This window comes from Chiloscyllium plagiosum, chromosome 16 (genome assembly GCF_004010195.1).
Source record: "Chiloscyllium plagiosum isolate BGI_BamShark_2017 chromosome 16, ASM401019v2, whole genome shotgun sequence".
NCBI lineage: Eukaryota > Metazoa > Chordata > Chondrichthyes > Orectolobiformes > Hemiscylliidae > Chiloscyllium > Chiloscyllium plagiosum.
Window position 1 is genome coordinate 59,759,521 of NC_057725.1, and position 24,848 is coordinate 59,784,368.

Below are 24,848 nucleotides of genomic sequence, written 5' to 3' on the forward strand. Positions count from 1 at the left end.
GATGTGCCGCAGTGTTTGAAGCTCAGATTCCAGATCATCAACTCTGAGCCGGAGTTCTTCCAGCAACCAACACTTGCTGCAGATGTGGTCACTGCCATTCACAATGGGATCAGCCAGCTCCCACATCATACAGCTACAGTACATCACCTGCACTGCCATCTCTGCTTAGTTAATTACTTTATTACTTTGTATACGTTTGAGTTTTAAGTATTTTAAGGTGGCTAAGTGTATGCATTTCACTCCCCCACTGTAGAATTAGAACTTTGGATCTGTAACATATCTCGGAATAAGGATACAAAGCTCAGAGCACCATATCAAGGCCAGACATCGGTCTCCATGTCACTTCATTGTGTGAGACCATAACATGTCACTTCATTGTGATTGAAGTGAGAGATCATGAGTACCGTGACTGACATCTTGTTCCCTTCCCCACCCATTACCTGTTCACTCATCTGAGTTGGAACCATTGCCTGAGAAATTCTTTGTTGTCTTTGTAGCCATGAGATGACAGTGTGGAAGAAGACACTAATTACTATGTCATCACTAAGCCCAAGAAGAGAACAGCAAGTTCAGCACAGCCTCCAGAGGGAGAGACATGAGGTGAAGATTCTCCAAAACGTTGGAGGAGAAAAACCATAACCTACTACCCTCACTGTCATCATCTACATTTGCTGGAAATGCAAAGCAAGCACAGATAAAGGATGCCTAGTCCCACTATTACTGAACTTGTGCTTGGAAGTAATGAGTGGCCATCCCCTCCTGTTGCATGGCATGTTTCCATCAGTCCTAAATATTTATGACAGTGGCTCTTTCCTGGAAACACATGGGAACCTGTTTGGCACCGCTCACTTCTTGGCCCATAAATGCATCCAGGGTGTCACTGATGCTATTTGCTTCAGGCTTCACCATTGCATCAGTTCTCAGGTATAGAAATGGGCCCTGGGAGACAAGGAGTACTGTGTCCAAACATGGCTGATTATACCTTGATGAAACCTTCAGCCCGTTGGAGGATGGGGATACAACATTATCCATGGTTCCAAAAATGTCATAGTGAAACCTTCTTCAGATGAGACTTTGAAAGCCGAACTGATTTTGACAGCAAAGCCCACAAAGAGTATCCCCACGCTATTGTATCCTGCAGTGCCTTTCACAATTGGAGCTAACTAAAATTCAGGGAGGGGGGTGTTGCTAAACTGGAGGATATGGGGGTTGAAAGCAGTTCTCTGAGGATGAGGGTCAGGACATTGCCCAGGAAGGATATCAAAGAGACCATGATAGAACTGTGCACCATGGAGAATGAGAGACCAGACGGAACCTCACTGAAAACTGTTACTAGAAGGAAGGAGCTGGGTTTGGACTTCCTTTCATTATGTAACTTTCTGATGGTCATATGACAGTCCGCAGTAGTTGTGTACTTGGCTACTTTTCTGTTGCTGTGTGGGAGGAGACAGCAGGACTCAGTAAGTCAGTGCAGAAACATCACATGGTGCTGAGTTTAGGTGGCTTTCAAAGCCTCAGCCAGGATAAGGAGTTCGAGTATTGTGAAGCAAACTCTCTCCCGAAAGGCAGCGGGTTGTGAGCAATCCTGACACACCTCCTGTTCACCATTTTATCATTGGCTAACCTTCTACATTCCAGACTTTGTGTAGACTACTGCAATGCCCTGAAATGCTTGGACATCCTTTCAGATAGTGTGTAAACTGACAGGAAGCACTTTGTCCAGCTTCTCTCTGCGGGCAACTGTGCTATCGGGGTCAGTGGAAATATAAACTTATATATACCTCTCAGTCTTGAAAGGCAATGCACTCCCTTGATACACAGGAAGATGGATTGAAACTTACCTGCAGAGATGCATCATTGATTCTGTGCTCTCATGCACAAGGTGGGTATCAGTGGGGAATAATGTGAGCAGGCCAGACCCTAACACAACCCCTGCGCATTGCATTTAGTCTCAGTCTTGCCCACATCAACCTTGCCATTCATGGATCCCTGATATCGGAGGCTACTGCAATCAAGGAGCCAGTTGACTGTGAGAAATGACTGATAGTTGTCCATTACAACTCCTTTCATCCATGCGGGGTCTGAAGCAGCCGCTCATATCTGAAATGGGTGTGACTTCACCAGGTCAGACAAGCTACAAAGACACAAGGAAACATTTTGAGAGTACAAGTGACATTAGATTTGCAAGAATGCAAGATTATTTACAATGAGGTGTCACCCATGCCACCTATGTGTCCACAGAAAGGTTTTTTTGTTCTATTCTAGTTCTATTCTAGCCTTGGGCAACTGTCTGTGTGGAGTTTGCACACTCGCCCTGTGTCATCGTGAGTTTCCTCCGGGTGCTCCGGTTTCCTCCCACAGTCCAAAGATATGCAGGTTAGGTGAATTGGCCATGCTAAATTGCCCATAGTGTCCAGGTATGTGTATCTTGGTCAGGAATAAATGTAAGATAATAGGGGAATGGGTCTGGGTGGGTCACTCTTCGGAGGGTCGGTGTGGCCTTGTTGGGCTGAAGGGCCTGTTTCCATACTGTAAGGATTCTGAGTCTTTCCTTCCCACTGTATCTAAGTGCAATGCTGACGAGCTGATGTGGAGGAAGCCTGCTCTTTAGTTGCTGGTGTGGGTCAAGAATACATGACTGGTCATTCCAAGGCGTGTTTAGACATAGAGGACCCAGGCTCATGAGAGGGTCCTGCAGACTCACTCTCCTGGGCTTGGCCTTCCACAGAGCTTGGCATACATATCAGCCATGATCGATTGACATAGCAGACTGGATGGACCAAATGGCCTCATTCTGCTCCTGTAGTCCATGCTATTATGGTTTTTTCGGGTGCATGGCTGTCTGGAAGTGGAGTCACAGGTAGACAGGGCAGTGGAGAAGGCTTTGGCACACTGGCCTTCATCAATCAGGACATTGAGTATAGAAGTTGGGAAGTTATGTTGCAGTTATACAGGACATTGATGAGGCCACTCTTGGAGTATTGTGTTCAGTCTTGGTCACCTCGCTATAGGACGGACGTTATTAAACTAGAAAGAATGCAGAAGAAAATTACAAGAATGTTGCTAGGACTCAATGGTCTAAGTTATAGGGAGCGGTTGGACAAGCTGGGAGATTTTTCTTTAGAACATAGGAAAACGAGGAGAGATTTTAGGGTGAAGGCACTCAATCTTTTTCCCAGGGTTGGGGAATCGAGGATGAGAGGGCATCAGTTCAATGTTAGTGGGGAAAGAATAAAAGGGAACCTGAGGAGCAACTTTTATACACACGGGATCGTACGCATATGAAATGAGCTGCCGGCGGAAGTGGTTGAGGTAGATACATTAACAACATTTAAAAGGCATTTTGATAAATACATTGATTGGAATGGTTTAGAAAGATATGGACCAAGTGCAGGGAAATGGGGTTAGCATGGATGGACATTTTGGTTGGTATGGATCAGATCGGGCAAAAGGGCCTGTTTCCATACTGTAGGACTCTCTGACTCTATGACTCTATTTACTGTTTTTATATCTTATACTGTTAATTTGTTTGTAAACGATTTGACACATTAGGGCAAGTATAGGCCTGAGTATAACAAAGAACAATTTGATGATAAAAGCAACGGGCTTTATCCATGGGACAACCTTCTCAAAATCCAGGAGAGAGTAGATAGCAAAAAAAAACTTCCCACCACCTCTTTTCACACAGTCTGTCTAGAATCAAGAGGTGCAGAAATAAATTAATAAAGGTTGGTTATAGAGTGACTCAAAAAGTCAATTTAGGTCTTCAAAGTGAAAAATGAGGCTTTAACCAGCATGCTATTCAGAAGCCTTCTGAAATTAGTCTGATAATTATATTTTCTGCTATATCTTTTCAACTCCCACCATTCAGAACAAAGATATCCACTTCAGTGGCAGCCTATCCACAAAATTATAGCAATTGCACACCTTACCACAGCAACAACTCACCATAACATCTTCGACAGCGTCCCTCACCTAATATAACAAGGACATGTGCATGAGTATCCCATTTGCTTCACTCCATTTTCAGTAACACACGACTACAACTTGGATAGATATCACCATTACTTCATTGTAGCTGCGTCATGTTATAGGAGCACCTTCACCACACAAATTTCTACAGTTCAAGATAAACTATTCCCCAAGAACAATAAATATGGACAATAAATGCTAGCCTTGCCATTGATGGCTAAGAAAGCTTGTTACAAAAAGGTATCTGTTGTTTTTCTGGCTTCTTAAGCTGTTGGGAATGGATTACAATCTGTTTGAAGTACATGTTCATATTCAGGTGATGCAAAAGCCTAAAGGGTGAAGTATTTTTAGCATCAATGTGACGGACAAAGACTATGCATGAGCATTAACAATGAGAGTTGAGAAGTTGTACTTCAAAGTTAAACTTTAACACATTCTAGTTCAGCCTGTATCATTGCTTTTTCTCCTACAATGCCACTCGTCCCATTTATGAAGATGAGTTCCTGACAGGCTGTTTGTGATTTGCCTACAGCAAAATTTCCTTTCATTCTTTGTGACGTTGTTAGTGGCCTTGGGTTTACTGATGAGTTCTCAACATTTATTAGTGAGTGGGCTGAGGATGGAGGGCATGTGAATATATCCTGCTTCCATATTCGATGACAGCAAGGTTTTTCTCAGGTTTTTATGGAGACAGAGAGAGGAGGTAAATCTAAAAGCAAACCACAATGCCCCTGCTGCTGGTTAGCATAATAGTTGAGTAGAAAAGATGCATCTGAATATTAATGACATCAGCTGCTACTGACAAACTCTGAAGCAAGGAAGTTAAATACAGTGGAGAAGTTGACCTTCTCAATAAAGCAAATTAATTTTTAGACATTTCTTAATTTCAGTTTTGTGATCCGGTGCCTGAGGAATGTCAATACTTGAGTCTGAAATTTTCTTCGCAACTCACCCCAACCCTTGCCCAATTTTTCCTCTCCCTTCCAGTACTAAATCTCCTTAGTGCACAGGAACAGGTAGAGATCATTCATCTCCTTGACATTAAGTACTTTTTGGGTGCTCCAATCCCACAATCTACCTGGGACCCAAACTTAGATTATTGCCCATGTTCAAAGCTCCAGCTACGTATATCAGCTTATGCTTCTTCTGAGCAATCTCGACGCTGATGGAGTCAAGGATCTTTTTATGCAGAGGAGAGGTAGAGTGGAAATCTAATTGAAATGGGTATGAGGTACCTTCATATAGTGGGAGAGAACAATGTCCCAGCCGACATTGCCATAATGCCAACATAGAAAACATAGAAACATAGAAGATCAGAGTAGGACATTCAATCCCTCAAAATTGCTCTGGTGTTTGTGATGATACTATGACTTCAAGAGGTCTATTTTGACCTGGTATTTTTATGAAGCAAGATTGAGATCAGAGGTGCTAATCAGTCTGCTTCAAAGCCCATAAACTAAACAGATTATGAGGCCTTGGGCTTTTTTTTAAAGGTTAGAACAATAGAAGCAGGCTGAATGGGTGGGGTTAAGCTCTCACAGAACCAGGAGTTTTAGTTTTAGTTTTTCAGTAGCCATTGCTAGGGTTTTGAAGCTGGGTTTGGAAGCTGCAGTACATCTCTCCCTGCTACCCTCTCTCTCTCAGAGTTTTCTCTTGATGTTTATCCTCCTGGAATGGAGAATTGCCTTGAGACAATCTATTTGTCTGAAATTACCTATGCTAAGAGTGTACTTATTAAATGCTATGATATTGGATCAGTTACTGTTTAGTAAATATTATTCTGTTTAGTTTTCCAATAGAGTTAATGATACTCTATTTCTTTTGTTGCATTTTAACTATAGTGTATGAATAAATGATGTTGTGCTTCAATTCTGGTAGTTTGAACCATGTCTGGCACTTACATTTAAAATAAGAAAAAGTTAGATTATATTCTGAATGTATTCTGAGGGGGTTTGGTCTGGTCCATAACACATTCTACATAGTCATAACTGATCAATTCCACTCCCCCCGCCCCCCATTGTTATGGACCAGGCCAGATTCCCACAAAGCATTTCAAGAAAGTAGCCCAAACCCTAACTTTGCTAGTTGTTTTAAGCAACTGTAAAGTAGATATTCCAGCAGAGAATCAGCTAGTCAAACCACTTAGTTTTAAACAAAACAATTTATTTACAAGATTACCAAATGAAACACAAACAAAAGAGAACAGATTACTAAATAACTTAATCTATCCAAAAACCCAATAGATCATTCCAACTTTATAATGCTGCTCCAAACACTTTTGCAACAATCTTCATAAACATCCCTTGGCACAAAAGGCAAATTTAAGCACAGGGTCCTACAGGAGAGAGAGAGAGAGACATGGCAGAGAAATATTCAGCATGTAATACCTTCTTCCATGTAGCTGTTTCTTAGACCAACACCCTCACTGACTGACTACTTTCAGTGAACGGCCAGACTGCTAAAACCCAAACCAATCCAGAGTAAAGCTGAGCTGGGAGAACTAGCTACTTCCCTTTCATTGTATAAGTATTGTTTTTAAAACTTGAAAGCCTTTTGTCTGAGGCAGTGTCTGTTAGATATAATTAAACTGGCCCTAAAGCCCTTTAATCCTGTGCCTTTATGACCTTCTGAGAAAAAAAAAACAAGGACAACATAACCTTGTTAAAGGAGTAGCATTGTCACATTATATACCTTGATTCTTTTATCCACAAGAGCTATATCTACCTCCTTCTTGTAAACACATAATTTTTTGGTCTCAACCACTTTCTATGGTAGTAAATTTCGTAAACTCACCATTCTCTGGGTGAAGAAATTTCTCCTCATATAAAACCTAAAAGGTTTACTCCTTTTCCTTCAACCATGAATCCTGGTTCTGGACTCCACCATGATTGGGAAAATCCTTCCTGCATCTAACCTGTCCAGTCCTGCTAGAATTTTACAGGCTTCTGTAAAATCCCCCTCATTCTTCCAAACTCTAATGAACAACATTTTCACTGCCTTAATCTCTCCTTACATGTCAGTCCTGCCATCCCAGGAACCGATTTAGTAAAACTTTGCTGCCCTCTATAGCAAGACCAGCCTTCCTCAGATAAGAAGGCCAAACTGCACACACTATTCCAAATGGGTGGCCTCACCAAAGACCCCCTATATAGTTGCAGAACTCTGGCAGACATTTCATCCTGGGCTGAACTGCCCAGTAGATAATGTGATGATAGAAGATGCCAAATAGGATGGACTATCCACATTATCACCAACAATGCCATCAGTGGCACATTCCCTGTCATGTCCTAGTGAATAATGTTTGATTGATGTCACCAGTTCAGTCATTTGAGTCCAAGAATAACAATAGGTAGTATTACCTTTGAGAGTCAGTGTCTCATCCAGTGGAAAATGAGCATAAGCAGAGTTAGCATATGACTGATGCCTTTGTGTGTAGCGATTATAATGAGGTCAGGCTGATGGACCTCATGGAATATGAGTTCCCTGATTGGAACTGTTAATCTAGTCCAATCAGGGAGCCCTGGCTGACAGATATAAGCAAGAATGTCAAAGGGGTTCTGTTCACTCTGAGAACTGGTTGTGAGGGAGCTGGGTCAGTGTCAAGAACTTTCCATGTGTAAAAAAAGGGTTACTTGGTGAGGGATACTGGCCTCTGTGGAAGTATTTCATGGGGCAAAGGCAATAGAACCCAGAATATTTTCTGAATAGCAGTAGATTGGGAAATGTTTACTTTCAGAGAGACTTGGGTGAGCTTCTTAGTAAATTACAGAAAGTTAGTGTGCAGGTGGTGCAATCAATTAGAAAAGACAAATGGTGTTCTGTTCTATCTCAAAAGTAGCATATTTATGAGAGATGCTGGTGATACGATCACTGCATCGTAACGTGTGACCTGAGGGTTTAAAGGTCTCAGACTCTGTCTGAACTGGGGTCACACTGATGCTATGGCATGCTGATGGTGCCGCATGGTGGCTCAGTGGTTAGCACTGTTGCCTCACAGTGCCAGGGACTCAGGTTCGATTCTAGCTTTGGGTAACTATATGCGTGTAGTTTGCATATTCTCCCTGTGTCTATGTGGGTTTCTTCTGGATATTCTGGTTTCCTCCCACAGTCCAAAGATGTGCAGGTTAGGTGGATTGGCTGAAATTGAAAATGTGTAAGCTAAGTATGGTAAATGCAGGGTTATGGGATATGGTGGGAGTCCGGTTGGGATACTCTTCGAAGAATCAGTGCAGATGAGTTGAATGGCCTTCTTCTGCACTGTAGAGATTCTATGAGAGCATGCTGTTGGAGGCCACCACATAGTTTAATATTAGCCCAGACACTGAAGTGCTGGTGACTATAATATATGTACACACACGGAGTTGAAATAAACATACATTTTCCCTTACAGCAGTACGTTATCCACACCTAGCTCATAATTACAGAAAGGAACATATGTATTGTCTCATTGGGTACGAATATTGGAGACAAAAGCTTACACTGTGGCAGCAGATCAGTCGTTATGTCAGCTTTTGTTATATGGAATAGAGTATGACAGTAAAGAAGTCTCACTGTTATTATACAGGACACTTGTGAGACCACACAAGGAGTAATTCTTGTAGTTTTATTCTTTTCATCCAAGTAGAGTCATACTTGTCTTCAGAGGAATCCAAAGGACATTGACTAGACTGTCCTTAGGATGAGGACATTGTTCTCGAAGGAAGAATTTGTATGAATTACATCTTTATTTCCAGGTGTTTAGATGAAAAAGAATGGATTACATTGCAACTTGTAAAATTCTCAAAAGAATTGGAGAAAATGGTTCCCTTGGCTGGAGAATCTGGAACATGGTGTCATAGTCTCAGAAAGGAGGTTAACCATTTAGGACTGAGTTGAGGAAAAAAATCCTCACTCAATGATTTGAGATCCATCCCACCCTGGCAATGTTATTCTACAACCTCTACCATCAGGGAGAAGGTACAGAAGCCTAAATACACACGCCAGCCAGTTTCCTAACAGTTTCTACCCTATTGTTGTTAGAATACTGAATGGACTCACAAACTCTTAACATTTGCCTCTTCCTGCGTTTTTGTTTTTGCCGCTGTTTACTTATTATTTACTATCTATGCTACTTAACTCTGTGATCTGCCTGTATTGCTCACAAGATAAAGCTTTTCACTGTGCCTTGGCATATGTGACAATAAATTCAATTTTTGAATCTTTAGAATTCTCTACCCCAGAGAGCTGTGGATACTCAACTGATGAGTAGATTCAAGATGGATCTACTCATCATTCAATAGACTGTCAGGTGCTAAGTCAGAATTGTCCTGATACTATTGTATGCAGAATGCAAGAATCTATGTGTGTGACAGGTTTAACATGGGAAAAAAGCAAATGGTATGGTAGGCCATTATACTGAGATTTAGCACTGCTTGGGAAGAGCATACAGCTCCGTTGAGAGTCTGAAGGAAGATGGAGCCATGTGGTGGAGTTTATGAGGAAGCCACAAAGAGGGCCAAAACATATTTACTTAGAATGAAAAAGGACTACAGAATTAGAGAAAACACTGTTGCCTGACAAACCAGCATTTTGAAACTGAAGAGTGACACTAACTTTAGAAAATCTGGTGTAGGAACCTCCAAGTCACAGAAAGGATTTAGCACTGAAGGGATTCCTTTGAATGAATGCAAATCTGCCCTAGAACTATCACAGTACCATCCTACACAGTTCCCACTCTATCCATTCTAACCAGATACCAACACGCCCACCCATTAGTCTACTCAGTTCATCTTGTACGCACTTACCACCCTGCCACCGATCTACCTACACTCTTCCTCATAGACAAGCTGCCCACTTATCTCACCCACCCTAATCCACTTACACATCTATGTAATCACCCTTTCACTGATATATTTATTCATCCAGACAAGCTCAAATACACTGAAAAGATATTCAAATACCCCAACGCTCTTCGTTGTGTCAGTGAACATTTACCAGAAAATGTCAGATAGGGCTGTGAAAAGGCGTTAAAGGACTACAAACAGTGTATATACACACACACGTGCGTGTGAGCGCACATGCATAGTAAAATTAATGTAAGTTGAATCATAGGAGATCTGCCCACAAATTCATATTAAGTTGAGCTTTGAGATCATTGAGGAGGCTGCTATGTAATCTGATTTGCCTAGCAACGTGTTCTATTTTGAAAAAAAGAGAATACAGTGATGCACTAAGCATATAGAAAATGTCCTTATTTTTTGAATTGTTCACACCTTACAATGGCCTGACCTTGTACGGTAAAAGCAGTGAAAATGTTAGGATTTAACTCTGGACAGCACTCAATAATCTTTTTTCTGCCTCAGGTGCCGTCATCGATGTAGTTGAACGTCTTTTCCAGTGCAGTCGTGCTACAGTGAAATATCCTGCACTGACTTAGTGTCTTCAGCCTGGGTAACAGGTGGGTAAATATTCCTCAGACCTTTCAAGCTCATCAGTCTCCTCATCTGAAGAATGTACCTCATGTCTGATTGCTCCCGGGTGTCAGTTCGATTGTGCAGGATACAATGTTGTCCAGCTCAGCGTAGGTTTCCATGGTTGTCTCTGTTGGGCCGACTGGAGTTCCACGTCACCACCCATTTTCAATTCCCCTAACCACGCCCTTTCCTACATGACCATCCTCTGTTGCCACAATGAACCACATTGCAAATTGGAGGAAGAACACCTCATCTTCCACCTGGACAGCCTACAGCCTGGAAGTCTCAACATGGAGTTCTCCAATTTCAAACAACCTCCCTTCCCAGCTTCCGACTCCCTTCCCAGCCCCTCCCACCCAACCTCCACTACTCCCTGCCACCAACTGGATTCATTCCTCCCATTGACCAACCAGGTTATACCCTCTACCTGTCTTCACCTATCCCCACTTCACCACCCTGTCCCCATCTCCCCCTTTATCTGCAGCGCCCCCTGCACACACACCCAGTCCTGAAGAACGGTTACACCCAAAACATTGACTTCTCCACCTCCTGATGCTGCCTAGCTTGCTATGTTCTTCCAGCCTCCTGCCTGTCTATTTTGGGTTCCAGCTTCTGCAGTCTTTTTTGTCTCTAACCGGGTTTGTTCCACCGTGATGCCTCTTCAAAGGATGCCCATTTTGAAGAAGTTCTCTGCTTCCCTCAGACCATGTGCACTCAATGAGTCCCTTTCTCACTGCCACAACACTGTAATCTCCTCAGCCCTCCAGCTCTTTGACCACACGATGAAACAAACTCGATACTACAGCCATGTGACATTCCTCAGCTGCTATCTTTGCAACCATCTCCTACCCCCAGACCTACAGGTGCATTTTTAACCCTCCAAATTTGATGCTCCATACTTACAATACCTCCAAAGCCTCCACCAACAATTCTCTCTTCGGATTCTCTGTTCCACTCTCTCAGCTATGTGGACGCACCTCCATTCCCTCTCCTCCACCATCCCCTAGCACAAGGCCTCCCTTTCCCAAAAGTGTGGTGGACACCTACTGTTCTACATCTAATGGAGAATCCACCAATGCAACAAACAGGTTTTCGGCTTCATATCCCATGCACCTTACCTCTCCAGGTCTCCCTCTTCACCCCAACCCCCCCGCACCCCTTCCCAGACCCCACCCCACTCCCCAACCCACACTCCTCCCAATCTCCTTTGTTTCCCTCACCCACTCTCCCCTACCACCTCACCCATCATCATCCTTCCTCCCTCCACCCATCAGCTGCCCCAGGACTCTGCCAAAACCCTACTCCGAGCCCTGCTATGAATTCACTGTCCCCCCAACCTCAAACTGTCTGAGGCCGAATGATCTGTCCTCAGAAAAGGGCTCACGTTTATACCTTCCGCCCCACCTCAATGAATTCCGGATCCCCCACGACGTGAAGCTCTTCTTCCTCTGCCTCTGCCTTCTTCTTTGACAAAAACTCCTAACCACCCTCTGAAGATCACTTCTTCCACCTCCAACCTTCCTCCTCTACTTGGTCACCACCTGAAGGCCTTGTACCTGCCCTAGAACTCTTCAATGGAAATTGCTGATGTGACATTGACTGCCTTAATTTCTCCACCTCCCTCACCCACTCCAACGTCACCCTCTGCGAATGTACAGCACTCCACTCACTCTGCAACAACCCCTAGTTCACCATCAAACCCACTGACAAAGGTTGGGCGGTGATAGTCTGGAGACGGACTTCTACATCGCAGAGACCAAACTCCAACATATTGACACCACGTCCTACCTCCCCCTTGCCCGCGACCCCACCGCGACCATCAGGCCAAAATCACCCACACTGTCCATGCCCTCATTGCTCCCCTGTGGTCTCCCCTCTACTGCTTCCAATGTCATAGTCCCCCAGCCCTGCACTGCCCAGTTCTACTTGCTCCCCAAGATCCACAAGCCCAACTACCCCAGCCGACCTATAGTCTCAGCATGCTCCTGCCCCAACGAAGTCATCTTTCCTACCTCGACATCATCCTCTCCCCCATAGTTCAGGCACTTCCCACCAACATCCGTGACACCGACCGCGCCCTCCACCTCTTCAACAACTTCCGGTTCCCCGGCCCACAGCATTTTCTCTTCACTATGGAAGTGCAGTCCTTATACACGTCCATACCCCACAAGGACTGCCCCAGGACCTCCGCTTCTTCCTCTCCAGCAGACCCATCCAGTCCCCCTCCACCAATACCCTCCTCCACATTGCCAAACTGGTCCTCACCTTCAATAACTTTTCCTTTAAGTTTTCCCATTTCCTCCAAATCAAGGGGGTGGCCATGGGCACCTGAATGGGCCCCAGCTATGCCTGCCTCTTTGTTTAATATTTAACAGTTCCTCTTCAGTACCTACACAGGCACTGTGCCCCAACTCTGCCACAGTTACGTTGATGACTGCATTGGTGCAGCGTCCTGCACCATGCTGAACTGGAGCAGTTCATCGACTTCATCCACAACTTCCACCCTGCTCTCAAATTCACTTGGTCCATCTCGGACACCTCCCTCCCCTTTCTTGACTTCACCATTTCCATCTCCGGCGACAGCCTCCAGACAGACATTTCTGACAAACTCACAGACTCCCATAACTACCTGTATTACACCTCTGCCCACCAGTATCCTGCAAGAATTCAATCACATTCTCCAAATTCTTCTGCCTCCTCTGAATTTGCTTGGTCGAGGAGACAATCCACTCTCGAGCATCACAGATGTCTAACTATTTTGACAACATGCTTTTCCTCCCTCCGTCAACCAGACAGCCCTCCACTGCACCACCACCATTCCTTGTTCCACTGCTCTAAACATCCCTCAACGCAATAAAGACTGAGTCCCTCTTGTCCTCACTTACCACCCCATCAGTCTCCGTATCCAACGCATCATCCTCAAACACTTCTGCCAACTCCAAATAGACCCCACCACCAAGAACATTTTCCCCTCCCCACCCCTCTCTGCCTTCTGCAAGGATCGTTCCCTTTGAAAGTCCTTAGTTTGTGCCACTCTCCCCCCAAACCCCCAGGTACCTTGCTCTGCAAATGGAAATTATGTAAAACCTGCTGGTACACCACCCGCCTCACCGCCATCCAGGGCCTCAAACAGTCCTTCCAGGTGAGACACAGGTTCACCTGCCTCTCCTCCAAGCTAGTTTACTGCATCAGGTGCTCCCGATGTGGTCTTCTCTATATCGGCAAGGCCAAACGTAACCTTAGAGAACAGTTCACCAGTCATCTCAGCCGGGCCGACAGGAGCTGACTGGACCTCCTAGTCACCACCCATTTCAATTCCTTTTCTCACTCCCTTTCAGACATGACCATCCTTGGCCTCCTCCATTGCCAAAACTAACCAAACCGCAAATTGGAGGAACAACACCTCATTTTCCGCCTGGAGCACTCAAATAACCTCCCTCCCCATCCCCGACTCCCTTCCCAGCCTCTTTCCCTCCCTTCCTATCCTCCCTGCCACCAACTGGATTCATTCCTCCCATTGACCAACCAGGTTATACCCTCTACCTGACTTCACCTATCCCCACTTCACCACCCTGTCCCCATCTCCCCCTTTATCTGCAGCTCTCACCACACTCACCCCCAGTCCTGAAGAAGGGTTACACTCAGAATGTCAACTTCTCCACTTCCTGATGCTGCCTGGTTTGCTGTGCTCTTCCAGCCTCCAGCCTGTCTATTTTGGAATTTCCACACCAGCTAGCCATAGATGAGCAAGAAGAGCCTTGTCATGAGGTTGATGGGTCTCACCCGGCCAACCTGCCTCTCTCTTGGCATCTTGCGCAATTGTAGCCTGTTTGAGTCCCGTATGGTAGAAGCAGTTGGCAATTGTGGCTTCCGTCATGGTCACCCTCACCTTGTGCATCATGAACAATGCATCTAAAGTGATTGTGTTGTACTCCTGCTACTCATTGATTCCCTCAATAACCTGAGAGATCAGTTGCCATCAGTAAATAGTTTTTTGGTCTCCAATCAACCCCCTGGCTCATTGTCTCACGCTTGTTGGGAGTCACGGAAATCAGGTTGAAATTCATAGGGCTTGCAATGTCAGGGTGATCAGCGCTATTGTGTGTTGTAATGATAATCATCCTTTTCCTCCATTCGAACATTTTGTCCAATTTCCCAATCCATACATCATAAGTGTTAGAGATCATCCCAGCAGTTTTATTGGCCTCATACTGTAGGTACAGTGTCTTGATATTGCAAAACAATGTGGCTTCTTGAATTTATCCATCTCAAGCACAAACAACTTGCCGGTGCCATCCATGTTGGCACAACCAAGGCAGTCACACATTCCTTGCTTCGCTTTCCACTAATATATATTTCATCTTTAAACATTAAAGAATGACCTAGTAAGAAAGTAAAACAAAAGTATAGGAGTTGGGAGGTCATGTTGTGGTTGTACAGGACATTGGCTCGGTCACTACTGGATTATCGTGTGCAGTTCTGGTCTCCCTCCTACCAGAAGGATGTTTAGATTAGATTACTTACAGTGTGGAAACAGGCCCTTCGGCCCAACAAGTCCACACCGACCCGCTGAAGCGCAACCCACCCATACCCCTACATTTACCCCTTTAACCTAACACTACGGGCAATTTAGCACGGCCAATTCACCTGACCCGCACATCTTTGTGACTGTGGGAGGAAACCGGAGCACCCGGAGGAAACCCACGCAGACACGGGGAGAATGTGCAAACTCCACACAGTCAGTCGCCTGAGTCAGGAATTGAACCCGGGTCTCTGGCGCTGTGAGGCAGCAGTGCTAACCACTGTGCCACCGTGCCGCCCACATGTTGTGAAACATGAAATGGTTCAGAAAAGATTTACAAGGATGTTGCCAGGGTTGGAGGGTTTGAGTTCAAGGGGGAGGCTGTATAGGCTGGGGTTATTTTCCCTGGAGCATCAGAGGCTGAGGGGTGACCTTATGGAGGTTTATAAAATCATGAGGGCCATGAATAGGATAAATAGATGAAGTCTTTACCACAGGGATGGGGGAGTCCAGAACTAGAGGGCATAGGTTTAGGGTGTGAGGGGAAAGATATAAAAGAGACCTATGGGGCAACTTCTTCATGCAGAGGATGGTGCGTTTATGAAATGAGCTGCCAGAGGATGTGGTGGAGGCTGGTACAATTGCAACATTTAAAAGGCATCTGGATGGGTATGTGAATAGGAAGCTTTAGAGGGATATGGGCTAAGTGCTGGCAAATGGGACTAGTTTAGGCTAGGATATCTGCTCAGTATGGACAAGTTGGACCGAATGGTCTATTTTCATGCTGTATGTCTCTATTACTAATTCAAATTCATCCACGTGAAAAATGTGCCTTGCCGCATACTCAGTCAGGACATTTGTGAGGTGTTGTTTTATTCAGTCATGGGGTGTGGGCATTGGTGGCTGGGAAGCATTTATTGCCTGTTGTTGAGTTGCCCTTGAGAAGTCTGCGGGGAGCTACCTCCTTGAACTGCTACAGTCCATGTTGACACACAATGCCCTTCAGGAGGCAATTCCAGGATTTTGACCTGATGGCACTGAGGAACAGCGATATATTTCCAAGTCAGGATGGTGAGGGCTTGGAGGGGAACATGCAGGTAGTTGTGTTCACATATGTATCTACTGCCCTTGTCCTTCTAGGTGGTGGTAGTGGTCATGCATTTGGAAGGTGTCATCGAAGGGTCTGGTATGAATTTCTGTTGTACATCTTACAGATAGTACACTCTGCTGCTACTGAGCATCGGTGGTGGAGGGAGTGGATGCTTGTGGATGTGGTGCCAATCAACTGGGATGCTTTGTCCTGGATTGTGTCAAGCTTCTTGAGTGTTGCTGGAGCTGCATCCAGGAACGTGTTGCATCACACGGCTGACTTGTGCCTTGTCAATTGTGGAGAGACAGTGGGGAGTTAAGAGGTGAGCCATTCACAGCAGGACTCCTAACCTCTGATTACAGTCAATCATCTGTCATTGCTGTGGTTGTGACTGCAGAACACTCACTGTGACCACATGGAAGCCGATAACTGTGCTTTGTCTTGAATTGGCCCAGTTATCCATCTTGCAGATGAGCTCTGTGGGTGGTCCAACCTCTTTGCCTTGACATGATTTTGTCTCCATTTGACAGCTCCTTTAATGCTCCCTCAGGTCTGCCACACTTGCAGGGCTTGAATGTCCTTTCACAGAGAAATTGTGATATTAAATGATAGCCTGTTATTTTGTTTCCCAACATGATATAAATCAACTCAGATTGATTGACACAGCTATTTCATACAATCATAGAAACCTACAGTGTGGAAGGAGGCCATTCGGTCCATTGAGTCCACAGCAACCACACATCCCCCTCCCCCGCCGCCGAAGAGATCTCACCCAGACACACACACCCCTACCTTATCCCTGCATTTCCCATGGCTAACCCACCTAACCTGCACGTCCCTGGACACTATGGACAATTTAGCCTGGCCACCCCACCTAAGTTGCACGTCTTCAGACTGTGGGAGGGAACCAGAGCACTTAGAGAAAACCCACGCAGACACAGAGAGAATGTGTAAACGTCACAGACAGTTGCCCCAGGCTGGAATCAAACCCGGGTCCCTGGCACTGTGAGGCAGCAGTGCTAACCGCTGAGCCACCATGCTGCCCAGACAAACATGCATAAGTTTGGCTATAATCTGGAGTTTTCAGTCTGGAACTTTGGCTTCTCTCCATTGGATTTCCAATTTTGCTGATTGGGAATGGTTACCAACTTACACACAGCCAGCGTTATGGTATTTCAGTATTCTCACCAAGAATACGCTGTGCACATAAATGCATCTTTAATGTGCATAGTCAACATAATTAATGTCATAAGTTGCTTGGAAATTCATTACAATACATTAATGTAGGAGTGTAGCTGTAATGTCCAATTAATTCGGTGAGTAGGGAATGAATGCCATCAATGGCATCACTCAGATCTCTGGCAACAGCATAATAATGTTGATGAGACAAGGGGCAAGTTGTCCACTCCTCCATCCATCATCAATGTTGTGAAGCAAGGTGACAGTAGCGATTCATTGTGTCCCGTGAAATGTTAGATGTTCCAAGACAACAAAACACTCACTAAGCCACCGTCAGCTTGATTGCCATGTGTACTTCAGTATAATCTAATAAATAACCTTTCACTTCCAAAACAGCAAATGTATTCTGTCTGTTTTGCAGTTATCGCTAGGAATCTCAGAACTTCTTGGAATCAACTGCACCGACTTCGACAAAATGATAACCAGGATATATGAAACAGAATTTGCTGGAAAGGAAGACATTGTGGTATTGTCTGTCAGACCTCTCTCCTCACCGTTTAGATCTCTGTCAGACCTCTTCCCTTACCTTGTAGACCTCCACAAGACCTCTTCCCTTACCCTGTAGATCTCTGTCAGACCTCTTCCCTTACCATGTAGGTCTCCACAAGACCTCTCCTCTTACCCTGTAGATCTCTGTCAGACCTCTTCGCTTACCCAGTAGACCTCCACAAGACCTCTCCCCTTACCCTGTAGATCTCTGTCAGACCTCTTCGCTTACCCAGTAATCCTCCACAAGATGTCTTTCCTCACCCTGTAGATCTCCATCAGACCTGTCCCGTCATGCCATGGCTCAAAAGTATGGCTGGAAATTCAAACTGATGATGGGGCATCTGGAACCTTGAGAATAATGTCTAAGATTTAGACATTAAAAGGTTTTTGCATTTAATGTTTAGATTAAATATTTTATGAGCTAGTCATTTGTTGGTTCGGCTTTTTAATAACATATACAACTGGCTCAGGCATTAATGCATTTAATTAATGTATTTCTTAATGCAAAAGTCGACATAATTAATATCATAAGTTGTTTGGGATTTATAGAATTATGGTAGAATGTATACATGGGTAGAATGGTAGTTGGATAGAGAGGCAGGTGAGGTGGGGTGACAGATTAGAGGTTGCACAATAGTGCCATTGGGCAGGGAGTCCAAATCTGCTTTACTGCATGTTGCTAAATGATGTAATAACAAATTATAGTTATACGCTACCTTTTATATAGTAAGATGTCTCCAAGTCTTATACAGGAACATTATCAAACAAAGTTGGTGCGATACTGCACTCAGCAATATTAGGACAGTTGGTCAAAGCTTGATCAAGGAACATTGAGTACAGGAATTGGGAGGTCATGTTGTGGCTGTAGAGGACATTGATTAGGTCACTTTTGGAATACTGTGTGCAATTCTGGTCTCCCTGCCATAGGAAGGATGCTATGAAACTTGAAAGGGTTCAGAAAATATTTATAAGGATTTTGCCAGGGTTGGAGGGATTGAATAGGTTGGGGCTGTTTTCCCTGGAGCATCAGAAGCTGGGAGGTGATCTCATAGAAGTTTATAAAATCATGAAGGGCATGGATAGGGTGAACAGACAAGGTCTTTTCTCCAGGGTAGAGGAGTACAAAACTAAAGGGCATAGGTTTAAGGTGAGAGGGGAAAGATCTAAGGAGCAACTTTCTCATGCAGCGGGTGGGGCGTGTATGGCACAAGCTGCCACAAGAAGTGGTGGAGGCTGGTACAATTACAACATTTAAAAGGAATCTGGATTGATATGTGAATAGGAAGGGCTTAGAGGGATATGGGCCAAATGCTGGCAAATAGGACTAGATTAATTTAGGATATTTGGTCAGCATGGCTGGATTGGACCGAATGGTCTGTTTCTATGCTGTACAACTCTGTGACTCTCTGACTCTAAGGAGCATGTTTCTTTTGATGTTTTAAAAGAGGACAGGGCAAAGATGTTTAGAAAAGAAATTCCATAGTTAGAGCAAAAGTAATGACAGCCAAGGTAACCAATGACAGAGCAATTACAAATAGGACTCAAGTCACCCGTTTAGAGGCTGCAGATATCTCAATGGTTGTAGAGGAAGAGGAAATTACAGAAATGCACTGGTATAAAGTGATAGAGGTATCTCTAAACAAAAACAAGCCTTTTAAAATTGTGGTAATGCTTGATCTAGATGTCCATGTAGGTCAGCAAATGTAAGGGTGAGCAGTAAGCTTTACTCTGGGAGCGATAAGTCATGGGCAGCAGACTTTAGAACATAGAACACAGAAAAGTACAGCACAGAACAGGCCCTTTGGCCCATGATGTTGTGTCGAGGTTTAATCCTAATGTAAAATAAAGTAACTTAACTTAACCCTCAACTCACTGCTATCCATGTGCATGTCCAGCAGTCGCTTAAATGTCCCCAATGACTCTGCTTCCACCACTTCCACCAGCAATGCATTCCATGCATTCACAACTCTCTGCGTAATGAACCTACCTCTGACATCTCCTTTATACCTTCCTCCTAATGTCTTCAAACTATGACTCCTCATACCAGTCAAGCCTGCCCTGGGGAAAAGTCTCTGACTATTGACTCTATCTATTTCTCTCATTATTTTGTATACCTCCATCAGGCTCCTCTCTTCCTCCTTCTCTCCAGAGAGAAAAGTCCGAGCCTATTCAACCTTTCTTCATAAGGCAAGCCCTCCAGTCCAGATAGCATCCTGGTAAACCTTCTTTGCACCCTCTCCAAAATCTCTGTATCATTCCTATAGTAGGGCAACCAGAACTGGACACAATATTCCAAGTGTGTCTCACCAGAGACTTGAAGAGCTGTAGCATAACCTCGCGGCTCTTAAACTCAATCTCCCTGTTAATGAAAGCCAAAACACCATATGCTTTCTTAACAACCCTATCCACTTGGGTAGCAACTTTGAGGGATCATTCACAACTCTCTGCGTAAAGAACCTACCTCTGACATCTCCTTTGTACCTTCCTCGTAATGTCTTCAAACTATGACTCCTCATACCAGTCAAGCCTGCCCTGGGGAAAAGTCTCTGACTATTGACTCTATCTATTCCACTCATTATCTTGTATACCTCGATCAGGCTCCTCTCTTCCTCCTTCTCTCCAGAGAGAAAAGTCCGAGCCTATTCAATCTTTCTTCATAAGGCAAGCCCTCCAGTCCAGGCAGCATCCTGGTAAACCTTCTTTGCACCCTCTCCAAAATCTCTGTATCATTCCTATAGTAGGGCGACCAGAACTGGACACAATATTCCAAGTGTGTCTCACCAGAGACTTGTAGAGCTGTAGCATAACCTCGCGGCTCTTAAACTCAATCTCCCTGTTAATGAAAGCCAAAACACCATATGCTTTCTTAACAGCCCTATCCACTTGGGTAGCAACTTTGAGGGATCTATGCACTTGCACACCCAGATCCCTCTGTTCCTCCACACTGCCAATCCTATATTCAGCATTCGAGTTCGACCTTCCAAAATGCATCACTTCGTATTTATCCAGGTTGAACTCCATTAGCTGGAAGAGTGTGTGGACCAGCCTGGATATGTTGGAATAGTCAAGTTCGGAGCAGCATTCTCTCAAATTCTCTTTCCAGCTGCGAGTTCCTCCAAGTCCCATAAGCATCAGGACATTCTGGAGCCAGAAAGACAGCTATTCACGCAGCCTTGGAGGGGCAATGTAAATGTGCAACTGCACAGCTGAGTGGTAATGTTGTGACAAAAAGACAAGTGAGAGATTCAGCAGGAATTGAGCCAAGATGGAGTGGGTGTAGGGGAGACAGACAATGTTGAAAATGTGTTGCTGGAAAAGCGCAGCAGGTCAGGCAGCATCCAAGAAGCAGGAGAATCGATGTTTCGGGCATGAGCCCTTCTTCAGCCTTCCTGAAGAAGGGCTCATGCCCGAAACGTCGATTCTCCTGCTCCTTGGATGCTGCCTGACCTGCTGCGCTTTTCCAGCAACACATTTTCAGCTCTGATCTCCAGCATCTGCAGTCCTCACTTTCTCCTTGAGACAGACAATGTTACCAAGCTGAAAATAGGTCGTCTCAGTGATGATACAGATCTGTGGGGTGGAGGTTCATTCCAAAATCAAACACAACACCAAGTTTGCAAGAGAGCAAGATGGAGTTGTGGGTTCGGGAATGGAGTCTGTGGAAGGATCCAAAGATAATGGTTACAATCTTCCCACTATTTAGTTGATGAAAGTATCTGCTCGCCCAAATGTCACTTTTAGCAATTTGGCAGATTAAATACAACAAAGTAATTAAGAAAATTGGTGATAAGCTAGAGCTGTGTTTCTAACGTACATATAAGTAAGAGGGCAGATTCTTAAAGGACATCAGATACAACAGTGTGGGAGGGGAAGAGTAGCCATTACAGTTGGCTATTTTGCTACCATTAGACAGATACAAATGAAACCAAATGGGAACACTGAGGGGAACAACAGTAGGGGAGCACTGGAGGACAATAGTATGATCGACTATATCAAAGGCTGCAGACAGATCGGAAAGGGAAAGTTTACCTTTATCACTGTCATATAGAATTTAATTTACAACTTTGACAAGAGCCCTGTGGTGGGAGAAAAAATCTAATCGGTGACATTCAAACAAGGGATTCAAAGAAAGATTGCCATGATAAAAATCAAGTGCACACATTCAATTTGCCAATGTTTTGGTCGGAAATAGTGTAGACCATAAATCATGGAATCCCTACTGAGCAAAAAGAGCCCATTTGGCCCATCAAGTTTGCACTGACCCTCCAAAGAGCATCCCAGATAGGTAACTAAATCTTTCAGGTGAGATGCTAAATAGACATTCCAACTAACCTCTCAAATAGATCAGTATCAAAGATCAGGGTGTACAAAGTTAAAAATCACACAACACCAGGTTATAGTCCAACAGGTTTAATTGGAAGCACTAGCTTTCGGAGCGCTGCTCCTTCATCAGGTGGTTGTGGAGTACACAATTGTAAGACACAGAATTTATAGCAAAGGTTTACAGTGTGATGTAACTGAAATTATACATTGAAAAATACCTTGATTGTTTGTTAAGTCTCTCATCTGTTAGAATGACCACGATAGTTTCACTTTTGATTGGATTAGATTCCCTACAGTGTGGCCCAACAAGTCCACACTGACCCTTCAAAGAGCAACCCACCCACACCCATTTCCCCCTGACTAATGCACCTAACACTAAAGGCAATTTAGCATGGCCAGTTCACCTAACCTGCACATCTTTGGATTGTGGGAGAAAACCGGAGCACCCAGAGGAAACCCACACAGACACATAGGGAGAATGTGCAAACTCCACACAGTCAGTCGCCCGAGGCTGGAATTGAACCCGGGTCCCTGGCGATGTGAGGTAGCAGTGCTAACCACTGAGCCACCGTGCCCCCCATTCTTCTTTTTTAAAAGTTACATTCTCAGGTTAACTTTAACAATTGGTGTCAGCCCAGATAAGATGTTGAAGGTGTTAGCCCCCTGTGTGCTGTTATCTATGCCATAATATTTAGACTGATTCTAATCTAAAATGATGTGACTCATGAGACTCAGCCAACATTGTTTATATCATACACTACAGGCAAGGATGCCCTGAGGCATGGTACATTGGTGAAACCGAGCAGAGGATACGGCAACAGATGAATGGGCACCGCACAACAATTGACAGACAGGAGTGTCCCCTCCCAGTTGGAGAACACTTCAGCGGTCCAGGAATTTGACTTCGGACCTTTGGGTGACCATCCTCCAAGGCGGACTTGGGGACAGGCAGCAGCAAAAAGTAGCCGAGCAGAGGCTGATAGCTAAGTATGTACGTTTGTGGGGTGAATTTGTACTTGCAGAGTTAGATTGTACTTTGGTCAAAAACTGCATGAATCCATGTAAGACTCTGTTAACTCATTTTTTAGATTAGAATCAGTCTAAGCATTATGGCACAGACAACAGCACACAGGGGGCTAACACCTTCACTTATTATCTGGGCTGACACCAATTGTTAAAGTTAACCTGAGAATGTAACTTTTTAAAAAGGTTTTGTGATTTACATATGGTCATTCTAACAGATGAGAGACTTAACAAACAATCAAGGTATTTTTCAATGTATAATTTCAGTTACATCACATTGTAAACTTTTGTGTCTGTGTCTGACAATTGCGTACTCCACAACCACCTGATGAAGGAGCAGCACTCCGAAAACTAGTGCTTCCAATTAAATCTGTTGGACTATAACTTGGTGTTGTGTGATTTTTAACTTTGTACACCCTAGTCCAGCACTGACATCTCCAAATCAAAAGAGCAGGGTGTTCTCCTCAGTACCCTGGCATATTTATCCCACAGCCAACATCTCAAAACCAGCACATTTAGTCATGTCCCTCACTTCCAATGTGGGAGTTTGTCGTGTGAAAATTCACAGCGTTTTACCTATATTACAGCATTGATTGTGCTTCAAGAGGACTTCCATGTTTATAAAGTGCATTGAGATGTGGTGCATGAGATCTCTTGCATAGAAATAAATCTAAATGATAAAGCTTACATTGTGTACAGATTTCTAAACACAGCCATTAGTGCAGAAAAGACATTTGAGCTGCTTGATTGACAACCTTAAGCATAAACATGCATAAATCAGGAATAATTGTGTTCTGCTTTAATCATGATTACGCATTTATGTGTTGTGCTTAGAGAAGAAATTCAATGTAGTGGAAATGAACCGGAACTGATTGGATATTGTGCATTTAATTCCCCAGAGTGGGTGTGAATGAGATGTGACAAGGTAGTTAACAGTTATAAATAATGGTAGATGGAAAGATGTTTTCAATGGGCCTTGATACAGGTGAAAAAATTAACACAAACACTTTTCTTACTCAACTCTGGATTCTCCAATCCATTTTACTTTGAGAACGCTGCAGTTTGTTTAACCACACATGAAATGTGAGTGAAATAACTCCACAGAGGTCGGTATCCCATCACCAAGTCACCCTTTATTTACATGTGGAGAGTCCTTGACACTGATCCAGCTCCCTCAGAGCCAGTTCTCAGAGTGAACAGAACCTTTGACCCTCCTGTCTATACCTATCATCTAGGGCTCCCCTGCTGGTTGGATTAACAGCCCCAATCAGGGAGCTCTTATTCTATGAAATCCACCCGCCTGACCTCATTACAATCGCTCCATTCCTCCCTCTCTGAAACTGAGGACATAGGCCAATTCTTTTTTCTGTAACTCCTCCTGGGACATTTTAGCACCAGGTTAGAGTCTTCTGACTCTGCCTCTGAAACAGGCGGCCCACCCAGCTTACCTCTTGCACCGGGAGCATCTCAGAAGAAATTCATTTTCTTCTTTGGATGGCAAAGGTGTTGAAGCAACAACATCCACCATGTCCATCTCAGATTCCAAGATATCTTCAACATTTGACAAAGAGAGAGAACTCACAGGAACAGCCAGAAAGACTGTCGAAGAGCCGGGCACATTTTGCTGCTGCAGTGTTTGCGATGTTGCACCTTCCACATGGTCCACATGCTTGTTCAGGTCCATGGCACCTACCCGAACTATACGTCACTGGATCTGACCTCACATTGTCCATGCCTT

General features: G+C 44.3%; 1 long non-coding RNA gene across 2 annotated transcripts; it reads left to right on the forward strand.

The window, feature by feature from the left end:
- Positions 1-10,316: 10,316 nt before the first annotated feature.
- Positions 10,317-22,890, forward strand: LOC122557950. Of its 2 annotated transcripts, none has more exons than XR_006313986.1 (3): positions 10,317-10,408; positions 17,637-17,741; positions 22,851-22,890. It is a non-coding gene; the product is annotated as an uncharacterized LOC122557950 (long non-coding RNA). The 2 variants fall into 2 exon arrangements; XR_006313987.1 differs by lacking the exon at positions 10,317-10,408 and adding an exon at positions 16,252-16,358.
- Positions 22,891-24,848: the final 1,958 nt, after the last annotated feature.